At 32.3% G+C, this 12,855-nt stretch overlaps 1 pseudogene; it reads left to right on the top strand.

The window, feature by feature from the left end:
- The first annotated feature begins 11,038 nt into the window (after positions 1–11,038).
- On the top strand, positions 11,039–11,150 carry LOC126024891 (uncharacterized; annotated as a pseudogene).
- Positions 11,151–12,855: the final 1,705 nt, after the last annotated feature.

Here is a 12,855-nt window from a genome sequence, read left to right as displayed (position 1 = left end):
ACTGACAAGACTCTGATAGTAACTATGATCAATGCCTTTCTAAAAACAAAAAAAACGAAACAAAAAAGGAGCCTCAACTTTCAAAATTATTAAGAGAGGAGAAAGCTTTTGAAGTAGAAGAATACTATCTATGCCAAGTCCCCAACCTATCTTGCAAAAGAACAAATAATTGAGCTCTTTTCACTCTCACTCCATGCAATTAAATAAGTTTTCAGATATAGAAGTTGATAAAGTATTATTTAATTTCATTGATATTTCTTCCTCAGTGCAACAAACAATAGGTGTGTTTAGACCTCAGAATATTCTCAGAAACTTTAATCAAAAAGAACCACCGAGGGGCTGGGGAAAAAACAAAAAAGAACCACCCAGGATCCTCTTTGTAAGAAGCCTTACCAGGAAGAAGGCCCTTATTTCTCTTGTGTGACTATCAAAAGCTAATAAAACCAAGTTTTACTAATATCTTATAAGAAAAAAAATAGTTCTTAGATTAGAAACTATTTTTACTTTTATTCTTTGTTCAATTGTTTTTTAACTTCGATTACTTATTTCTAAAAATATAATCAAAAGTTTTGGTCAGTTTTATTTTACTTCTTTTCAAAAACAAGAATTAGAATCAGTGATAAAACTCAGCAGTAGAGCACTAGCTTTGCATAAATGAGGCCCTGGGTTCTATCATCATCACCACAGGAGGAAAAAAACACAACAAACACAAACAAAACAAGGAATCTAATGTTTATATTATGTTCTCAGCTGGAAACAAAGGTATCTGATGAATAACTGATATCTTTTTCTATTAAATTTTTGGTCATTTCTTTGATCTCACTTACTATATAAACATATATATATATATATATATACAATTTTATTTTATTGGAGACTTGAAACCATAATTTTTAAAACTGTCCATTTAAAAATGATACAAAATTTATACAAATAACACAAAGTTCATAAATGCCATTTTTATCACTTTGATGCATATGTCTTATCAGTATATATTAAATTCTACTTAGTTAATTCTACTTGTGCATTAAATCTTGAGAGCTAATTAGCAATCCTTTTATAATTAAGAGACAAAATTTAAATAAACATATTTAATGGACAGATAACATCATGTAGCTAGTTTATAATTGATTGTCATGGGTTTTAAAAGAAAATGGGGGAAAAGCATAAATATTTTGGTAAGACTGGTACTTCGAAAGTAAGCAAGGAGTTTTAGATTAGAGAGCAGTTGTACAACCTTTTTTGATCAAAGAACAGCACAACATTTAGTTCTAATTTAAGAATCAATCATGCTAATGTTGATATATATATATAGACATGGGTAGCACAGCCTCTTACGCATATCCTTATTCTTACATTCTACCTTAAAAGCAAAGTTTCAGAAATAGTTGCCATCTACTCTTTCTTTAGTGAACAATCCATTATGTTCAAATTTACTGTTCAGTTTAGAAAAAAAGTTGCCCTAACATAGACTAGAGAACAAACTTGAGTTTTCTACCTTTGAGTCATGCAATTAATCCAGAAATGGTTCTTAAATGGCACAGGGAATTTTCATAGTTAAAGAGAGAATACCATAAATCTGGTTTATCGTGTTCTTATCATTCTTTCAGAAACATGTGAGGAAATGCAAGAGCCACTGTGAATCGAACAATAATCATAAAATTAGGAACAAAAGAATCAGACAGAACAAAGCCTTTTTTTTTTCCTTTTTTCTCCTTTCTTTTTTTAGGATTCTAAATCACATACAAAACATTTGTTCTGCTCCAGCTCTTTGTGAACTAATTGGCTCTCCTGGAGGGATAGGTAATTGTACCTGACTACACAAGCTGTCCCGAAGCTCCCTTGGAAAGCTCCAGTAAGCTTCTAGTGTTAGCAGCCATCAAGAATTTCACAGGTCAGGCATCGGATCGATACAGCTAAAAGCAGCAGGGACTGTAATGTCGACAGCAGGTTTCAGAAAGCGCTGCAAGTGCCAGTTTGTTCCTCTTCATGTAGAAGCTCAAGACAGCTTAATTAACCCTTGGAAAATACAATTTATCCAGAGGCTCGGCAGGTCCCTACCAGGCCTTACTGGTGAACTGATAGGAGAGATACTGTAGCTGGCAGCACTGAATTCCCATTTCCCCTTTTAATTCTGTTTCTGTTAAGATGCAAAGAAAAAAACATGATTTTTTTGGTGGATGTGTTCATCCTGTCCTGAAGAGCATGTGAAAGATGACACCTTTAGAGGGGAGTTTGTTAAAACTCACATGTGACTCAACAGGAACAAGACCTAACCTGGACATTGATCATCTGGGTCTAGGGGTGAGGAATTTGGGTATATATGTAGGTAATATGTATGTGTGTATATATATGTGTGTGTTAGCGAACGTGTGCATGCATAGCAGGGAGAGGTGAAGCCAAAGCCATGTTCCACTTTTAACCGACAGTTTTGTGCCCTTGAATAAAATATATTTCCTTGTTACTTTTCCTATAATTTTACATTACTAAAGAGTGCAGATATATGAATTTTCTGCATCTCTCCATAGAAAGTTTGTCATATGTTATGTTTATCTCTGGTGTTTCCTTCCATGACATGGATCATATCTCTTACTACAGTTCTTTCAAGTCTGAAACTGCAAAGACATAATGAAGGAAATATTTAAATATTTAAAGTTAGTGGGGCTTAAGGAATTGTAGCCACATGAATGGTCTGGTGAGTTCACTTACATAGATTTTTATCTACTTGTATTTGCATTCACATTCACATTAGCTACATTTATTAATTTGTATCATTTCAATTACTTCCTATTAAGTATATTCCTAGGTTTTTCTCAATGGCCATTAGTGAGAACTCGTGGTGTTCTGGAACAGTGAACTCTTGCATGGACGTAGAATGCATAGATGCTGTCTTCTTTCTGCTGGTTCATTTCCATATATGATCAGAAGCAAGTAGGTTGAAGTGGAAGAAATAAAATTAAATTCAGATTAAGTGTGCATAGGATATTACAGTTTAAACAAGAATTCAGCTACAATCTTTTTAAAATAATTTTTTAACAAGTGAAACGCACAGAGATTGAAAACCAATTGTAACAAATGAGAAGAAATACATCCTGTCCTCATCAGTAGTCTTTCTCCTTCAGAGAAAGTAGCCATTCTTGTCACTGAACTTATTATTGAGTAACACCATGCATTTATTCAACAAATGCATATTGAATGGCTACTATGTGACAGGAAACTTTTAGGACTCAGAGGGAGAGGTAACTCTTTTTCAGATATTAATAAAGGGCTACATCTCAGTTTATTTACTAATATAAGAAGACAAAAAACAACCAAGCCAAAAATAATCTGAGCAGAACAATAATAGAACTGAGTTTCTATCATTATTATTCCTGCTTCAAATCATGAGACTTTTCCTCTAAAACGTTGATATTTGAAACATATTTCAAAATATTTATGCAGATATGTGGAGGAAGGTATGTCTAGGTAGACACCATGTAAAGGTCCTAAGGTAGGAGCTTGCATGGTCTGATTATACAAATCAGGACTTGTGGTTGAAGTTGACTTTGTTAAGTTGAAGCAAGTCATTAAGTGATAGAAATAGTCAGGGGCCAGATCAAGTAATACCTTATCAGTCTTTCCAAGGTCATAAAGCTAGTAAATGTATAGTTAAGTTTTGACTCTAAAAATAATTGCACACTCTTAACTGTCAGGCTGTGCTGATCCCCTAAAACTGGAGTTTTATTTTTAACACATTTATAGTCATCTCTGCTATCTCCTTTCTCCAAACCCCAACCTTTATGCTGATTAAGAGAAGACAGTATTCCCAAATTAGCAGACTTAATAACCAATCAGCAAAGATGACCTTATCTCTAGCTGGAAATAAGCCTCAAGTGTTTCAAGTTACATGTAGAGAGCAGTGACAGAGGCTTAATCAAGAATTACATATCTGCCTTCTAATAAGACTCCCCAGAAGTTGAATGCATACGCACTTGTATTGTTGACACTTGACTATTGACAATGAAAGAAGACCTCAAAAATTAACTAGACACTCTGCTCATTGTACAGTTATGGAGAGGAATGCTAAAAGTGGTTTACAGTTTCCCTTTCAAATTCAGAAATATAAGCAGTCAGCAAGTGAATTACATATGGGAGAATTAGGATCCAGCATGGTCACTTCTCACCTTATCCTCTTCTGAACAGCTTGCCCCAGGTCTCTGCTCAATTTCCAATATTCTCTTAGTCACAAAAATTAGTAAGAAAATTTGGAAAAGAACATGGAAAAATGATAAGTGAAATCCCAACTTTATTTTTATTCCACTTTCATTCTTTTGCTCCCAAACTATTTCACTGGAGAAGACAGCAAACAAAAGAATAATTTATACATATGAATTTCATGTCTTTCCTAAACTCTTGTGCTGCAAACCTCAAGGAAAAACCTAAATAGGATTAAAGAGGAAGGAAAGGCAAGATGGGTCTGGAGATACAACCTTCCCTATTAGGTGACCCGCTTGCCAAGTCATTTTGGACAAGTCACTTATTCTAAACCTTACTTTGATCATATGCACATTAAATGTTTAAATAGATAATCTCAACGTTTCTGTCAACATTAGAGGTTTTACTCATGCCATCAAAGGACCAGCACTGAACTTTCATGACTTGTCCCCAGAAGTCATTTACCATTCTCTAATGCTAAGATATCTGTTAATTTCTTACAGTCACCATTCAAATGATGGCATGCAATTAACACTTTATTAAAGCCCAACTCATGTATGCAGTACAATTTTAAAAATTATTTAAAAGGAATCAGAATGTATGTATTATCCATTCCCTCTCAAAAACATATTTTAAGATGTATTTAAGTGTAATGCTTTTCCAACGCATAATTGTGTTCTAATGTAAAAACTGCGAGTATATTTATTTTTCCTTGTGCGGCAGGTCCTTAAATGACTTCACATTTTAGCATCATTATATAATACACAAAGGAAGATGCATCGTATGTGAACTTATACTCCTAAATAGGATTTTTAAAAATTCTTGACACATTACAGTATGCTGCATGCTTTTTACAGATTATAAAAAAGAAGATTAATATACAAACTGCAATTTGAAAGTTTCTCAAAATTATGTGAATTTCTATTGCATCTACTCCATTTCAACACATAGTCATGTCAGTCCTTCCTTTTATAACATATTTAAAGTTTTTATGTATTGACCACCTTTGAAAAAATATTTTACAATTTTTACAACCAGTCAGTTGAATCACAAAATTGAGAGTGTCAGATTTATTGACATGTTGCATATTCACAATACAGTTACTGTAATTTTATTTTGTTTTTTGTTTTTTTGGCCCACACCCAGTGACGCTCAGGGGTCACTCCTGGCTATAGGCTCAGAAACTGCTCCTGGTTTGGGGACCATATGGGATGCCGGAAAATCGAACTGCGGTCCATCCTAGGTTGCTGCATGCAATGCAGATGCCCTACAGCTTGTGCCACCGCTCCAACCCCAGTTACTATAATTTTTATGACCAAACTGAAAATAAAAATTAGCAATAGATCTGTTTGTTAAATAACATCACCCTTATATCTTTTGTGTTCAGCGATCTACATAGGCTATCATCATAGCATATAAAATAGTCAGTGCTATCTCTCTTTACCTTTTACCTGTTTCACCATATTTTTTCATAAGCTTATTATTGTCTGAAATTGTGCCATGAATGTGTCTATTCTAGTTAACTGTAACTAGAATATTTTGTTAGTGTGTAAAGCTGACTTTCTCACTATATTGCTCCTTACAAATGTGCTGAGTTTATAGTAGATTAATACACATATTTTTAAATTATAGACCATATATATTTTAACATATATATTTTAATAAATGAAATATTAATAGATTATAAGACTACAAATATTAAGAATATGTACAACTTAATATATTATTTATGAAATGAATAATTAGGCCATTTATAATAAATACACAAATATAAAATCTGTTCCTAATCCACAACTAACAGTGAAAAGAAGAGATATTTACATTCCAAGTTCTATTTCAAAAAACTTTACTAAGAAAATAGAACATACACTTGATAACTGTGAAACTTTTTTAATATAATTGAGAAATTACAGTATAGCAAATATGAAAATAAAACATATTCTATTGTGGAATAATATAGCCTTTATTTATTTATTCATTTATTTATTTTAGGACCATAACTGGCATTGCTTAGGGATCTGGGACCACACTTGGCAGAACTTGGCCAAATAAAGGCTGGGAGTATTCAGGCAGGTGGTGTTTGAAAGCCACCTGGATCACACCCAGTGAAAATCCCATGGGGTTGTGTGCTTTAAAATTTTTATTTGATTTTTAAAATATTTATGCAGATCTTTTAATTTTGAATTTATGTTTTATATTATTTCCAACTTATACAATTTTTAATGAATTTTTCTTTTCCTTTTATAAACATATACTGGGAATTTTTCCAGATATCATTGAATACTACTCAATTATTTTTTTTAGAATTACATATATCTTTTAGATAAATATAAAATACTTTATATTCAGTCAGATACCCATTAATGAAAATTTGGCTTTTCCCATATTTTGCTATTATAAATAATGCTCTATTTAATGGCCTTGTGCATATGTTTTTTTCATATTTTCCAGAATGTCTTTGGGATGATTTTCCATAAATACATTTTTAGTTCAAAGGGGAAGTTCTTATGTAGTATTGTTAGATGTTGTAATTTTTTCCAAGGAAATGACATTTTGTGTAACTATAAGCAATTTAAGAGTTCCTCTTTCCTTGTATCTTGCCAACAGTTGTCAAACTTTTGGATTTTTACCAACCTGATAGGGGAGAAATAATCACTCAATGTAATTCTAGTTGGCATTCATCTTATTATGACTGAATTTGAACATCTCAGATATTTAAGGGTCAAGCAAATAAAGGCAGAAAACATATTTAAAAGTATGGTCTTTGATAAGTAAGTAAATATATTCTAAATAACCAGTATTGATTGCTGAGAAGTAAATTAATAATATGTAATGATAGCCATATCAAATTTTAATATATTTACTCAAAATAGATTAAAAAGTATTTGCCACTGTTTAAGGGTTTGTAGTTTTAAAAAAGTAATTTAAGTTCTATATAACAAATTTGGCTAATACATTTACTTCTTTAAACTCCTCACTTCTCCATATAATGAAATGCAAAGAAAAATGAAAAAAAAAAAAACTTGTCCCCCAACACTCTAAAAACTCTAACATAATCTATCAACTGACCAGTATATTTTAGGATTTTCTTGAAAATATGAGTCATATTTGATAATGATTACTAAAAAGTATAGTGGTTCCAGTGGCTGAAATTTTAGAGATCAAGAAAAGTCAAATTCATGAGATGTTCTCTTCGCACATATTTTTTCCTCTAAAATACAGAAGAACCTCTATGTTCAGAGTAGCTAAGGTCAATAGCCTGTGAGGAAAAAAAAATGATTTTCAGTATTCAGCTTGAAAACTGCTCTTCGTCAATGAAGGAAAGTTTTAGGTCTAGAAGGGTTCATATGAGGAAAAACATATAAGGACCTGAAACTGTAGAATGCTAAGAGGGCAGACAGAAAAGACCCAAAGACCAAGTTATATAGGTGGAAAATAAGGAAGCAGAAGTATAATAAAATATGAAATTATTATGTGCAGAGACTCTAAGAAAAGAAATTCACATATTCTATAGACTAAAAAAATACTTACCAGGAGAGTAATGAGAAGTAAATACTTTATTGTAAGTTTGATGGAGAGCTACATGACTTTTAAATTTATATTAAAACTATTCATCCTACTGCGAAGAAAATAGGATCAAAGGAGATAGCTATCAGAGTGATAGCTTTAATAAGAAATAAATATTTTATAATTGATTTCCCTCAGAAGTATCAGATAAAGTGATATATGTAAACTTTGATTAATCATAAATTATATCTAATTTACTAATACATTGCTAATTCTATATCTACCATAGAATAAATTTTTTTTTAAATCCCTAAGGGCGGGCCAGAGTGATAATACAGTGGTAGGGCATTTGCCTTGCACTCAGCTGACCCAACAGACATGGTTTGATTCCCAGCATCTGGAAGATTCCAGGAGCGATTTCTGAGTGCAGAGTCAGGAGTATTCCCTGAGTGCTGCTGGATGTGACCAAAAAACAAAAAATAATAATAATAAAATAAGGATTATTATTTTTACAAACTATATACTAAGAACTATAGTAAAATTCTATTAAATTAAGGAAAGCATATGGATAATATTATTATATAATAGTTCAAAACAAGGAATTAAATATAAATATAAATCTTAATTTCTTAAACTAGAAGTTTCTAAGACTAAAAATCAATAAAATAAAAATATGTGCTCATATATCAAATTTTATGGCATAAAAAGGTATACTGAGATATTTATAGGAAATACATTTTATTATTATATATGAAATTTTGACTTTTTCTAAGGAAGCAGACTCTTCTGAAACTAGAAAACAGATAATAAACAAAATCGAAAAAATGTGTAATTTAAAAATTAATAAAAATAGTGACACAGCAGTAATTTGTCTTGCATGTGCCTGACCCAGGAGAGACCTGGGTTTGATTCCCGGCATTCCATATGGTCCCCTAAGCCTGCCAGAAGTGATCTGAGCACAGAACCAGGAGTAACCCCTGAGCGCTGCCAGGTGTTGCCCAAAAAACAAAATAAGAAAGAAAAATAAATAAATAGAAATGAAAAAGAATAAATGTATAATCATAAATTATGATCTTAATTATAGATATTAAACCAATAAAGCTTTACTTGAACAATTTTATCAAAATATATAAAGTAAAAGTTAACATATACAACTATGTTAACATATACCAAGTTATATAAGAATATATGCATATAACATGTACAAGTTAACATATACAAGAAACAAATACATAACTATGGTAAAATATTTAAATACTCATCATGTTTTAGTTTACCTGATGCTAAACAGAAACTAATAAAGATAAACTCTCATATATGTGATATTTAACATTTACACAGTGTCGTAAACTATACATAATACATTCGTTTATCAATATTTCATAGCTTATTTACAAGAGTACATTACAAAACTTTATTATATTTTAGGATTTAAACATCTGAAAAGAAAACCTCATGCAAATAATATTCTTACTCAAAGAAGAAAAACACACTTCTACCTAAAAATTCTAACAGTTATATTTTATGTAACATTTTTGTAATTTTAATATTAACATTAAAAAGTTAATTTTAAAGTTATATTTTTATGTAGTCTAGATGATATTTGTAGTTGAACTGAAACTTTAGCAATTTCCCCGAATTAATAAAATCTCAAACACAAAAAAGCTAAGCCAAATCAGACCAATAGTATATATTTTTAGGAACAATAGATCCAGGAAAATAGATTAGCACCTTGTAAGGTTAATTTTAATCTTTTTCTAAAATGATGAGCTAGACTTTTAATAAAATTAATCTATTAGTTTTTGATTATTGTCCTAAAATTTATGGCTTAAGCCAATAAAAAGAATTATCTTCTATGGCTGGGCCTATGAAGTCCTTTCGTATTTTTAAAGTCAGCAACATTTTATGCTAGTACCCCTTCTTTCATATTCCCTTCTAACTACAACCAAGGTAAGTTCTCATTTTGTAAATACTCACTTGATTAGATTGAATCAACTTAGATACTCCAGACTAATTTTTCCATCACAAAATGTTTGCCTTAATTACAATGAAAATTCCTGTTTATCAAGAAAAGTGATTAGTATTAGTTCCAAGTAATATTAGTATTACAGATTGGCAGTATTTGTCATTGAGTTCTGCATACTGTAGTATATTGCTGCTGTTTAAAAGTTTGCTACATATCCCAAGTGTCCTTCCTCCCCACCCCACATCGGCCTGTACTCTAGACAGGCTTTCTATTTCCCTCATTCAGTCACATTTTGTTATGATAGTTATCAGTGTAATTATTTCTGTGACTGCATTAAAAGATCTCTGTGGTGAGCTTCATGTCAGGAGCTGGACCCCCCAGTCCTCTTCTATTTTGTCTCTGAGAATCATTACACAAATGTTTTTCATTTTTCTCAAACCCCATAGATGAGTGAGACCATTCTATATTTAACTCTCCCCCTCTGACTTATTTCACTCAGCACAATAGGTTCCATATACATCCATGTATAGGAAAATTTCATGACTTCATCTCTTCTGATGGCTGCATAATATTCCATTTTGTATATGTACCATCGTTTCTTTAACCATTCATCTATTGAGGGGCATCTAGGCTGTTTCCAGAGTCTGGCTATTGTAAACAATGCTGCAATGAATATAGGTGTGAGAAAGGGATTTTTGTATTGTATTTTTGTGTTTCTAGGATATATCCCTAGGAGTGGTATAGCTGGGGAGGAATGACACTTGGGATATTGGTGATGGGAATGTTGCACTGGTGAAGGATTTTATATGTATATTTTTATACCATATTTTCCAGCATATAAGACAACCAGATGTATAAGACCACCCCCTAATTTTGCAGTTAAAACATAGGTTTAGGCCTATATTCGCTGTATCAGACAGAACGTTTCTGTGCTGCAACTGTATGTACCACAGTGAGCCAATCACAACAAGCAAAGGTTCAAAGGTTATACTGTAATAGACTTCCTCTCTGACTCTGGCCACTCTGAGCAGGCTTTTTACAGTGTAGATTCGGGTCCAGAACATTGTCTAATTTGCATGCATAAAAAGCCTGCTTGGATTGGCTGAGTTAGAGGGGCAGTCCGAGCAGCCTTGCAGGATCGAGTTGGAAAATTCGTTTTGTGGCAATATTCAGACAATTTTCGTTTAGCGGCATATTGAAACATTTTTTGGATATACTCGGTGTATAAGACGACCCCCAATTTTTGGTTGACTTTATTTTTTAAACGTCATCTTAGATGCTGGGGGTAAAAAAATAAAAAAAAAAATATATATATATATATATATATATATATATATCTTTTCTTTTCTTTTTTTGATTTTCAAAAAAAAAGGCCTCCCAATTCTTACCACAGGCTGTGTTCTTTAAGGTACAGTAAACGCACCCCATATACACCTCAACCCAGGCCCTTTGCCTGGTCTGTATTGTGAATTGGGGGACAAAAAAATAAAAACAAAAATTTGCTACAGTCAGCTAATATTTAAACTATAATATAATCAAGAAAAAGGGGCCAGAGAGATAGCACAGCAGTAGGGCGTTTGCTTTAAACTCAGAAAGACAATGGTTCGAATCCTGGCATCTCACATGGTCCCCCAAGCCTGCCAGGAGCGATTTCTAAGCATAGAGACAGGAGTAACTCCTGAGCGCTACAGGGTGTGACCCTTCCCCCAAGTAAGACAGATACCAGTTGACATTCAAGGGGTATAATATTCCTTCAATGACAAGATATCGGTGAGTTTTAAGGGATCATTACGGTAACATTCTAAACTTAGGACATATGTTTAAAGTTTTGAGTGAGTCAACATAATGGTGAAATGCATGGAGACCTCAGTAAGTTTTCTTTTGTAAGCTCCAATTAGGAGTTGATTCAAACTGCTTATTTTTCACTAAGTCTCATGTCAATTATAGAACCAATGGAATATATTTTATGTAAAGTAGGTTCCACATTATTAGTAAGAAAGAAGTAAAACTTGGGAAGGAAAATAGATGTAATTTTGTTAAAATATCATTTTTATTATTAAAATATTTTATTCAAGAAAACTGACTAAAATAACATAAACATTTTGAAAATTTGGAATATTTAAACAAATAGATATTAATATATCACATTAAGCAATAAAGACAGAATTTGTTGAAAGAGTAGATTTTTATTCTCTTTTGTTTGGTGGCCAAATATGGGATCTCTTAGGGCTTACTTCTGGTTGTGTGTTCAGGGATCACTCCTGATGAGCTCAGAGAACCATCTGGGGTGCCAGTAATGACACCTGGTTTCACTCTAAGCAAGAGAGGTGACCTATTCACTCTGGTATCTCTCTCCCCTGAAAGAGTATTCTAATTTTGAGTTTTCTGAAATATGGCAGATCCTATCTTCTTCAGAAAGTACCTGAAGTAACCTCAGAGTTGGGGATGTGGTACAGTGATAGAGTCCATGCCACACATATGAGGCTCTGGGTTTGTACATTAACACAGCAAAACGAAAAAGGCATCAATTTTGATGAGTTTGATGGAGTTGTATTAGTTAGGATTCTAAAACAGCAAAAAAGCTTATTGAGCAAAAATTTCATTCTAATTGAGCAGCAAAAAAATGGGAAAGGGTTAAGAGTGCCTGGCTTATAAAGGTTAAGGGAAAGACAAACAGAAAAGTTGCTGAATTCAAGATTATTTGATTACAATAGCATGATACCTAGTCAAATTTTTATAAACGGTTTTCAAGCCTTTATATTTCATAACTTTCTAATTTAGATTTTGATTTGCTAGCACCTAGGTCACTAACACTTTAGGTCAGTTTATGGACCTCCTGATTAAGTAAGTCTAATAAAGAATTACAGAGAAGATCACCAGGTTGACACATTCTAAAGCAGTGACTGGAAAACTCTTTTAAGGGCCAGATAATATAATAAACATTATTGGTTCTGTCCCTATTGTCTCTGTGACACCTACTCTCTTAGATATTATAGCACCAAAGCAGCTATAGGGTAGCTACCAAAGTTTTGTCTAAAAGGAATTTTTAGAGTCTGATATAGAAACTGCAAACGAATGTAAATAATTTTATATCAATAGAATAAGGTGATATTTCTAGAGCAATTTGAAAATAACTTAAAAAGAGCCATAATTATATATAATATTTAAATAATGGTACAATTTGATGA

This window comes from Suncus etruscus, chromosome 12, assembly GCF_024139225.1.
Source record: "Suncus etruscus isolate mSunEtr1 chromosome 12, mSunEtr1.pri.cur, whole genome shotgun sequence".
Lineage (NCBI taxonomy): Eukaryota > Metazoa > Chordata > Mammalia > Eulipotyphla > Soricidae > Suncus > Suncus etruscus.
Note: the sequence above shows the minus strand (reverse complement) of the source record. Positions and strands in the feature narration are given on the sequence as shown.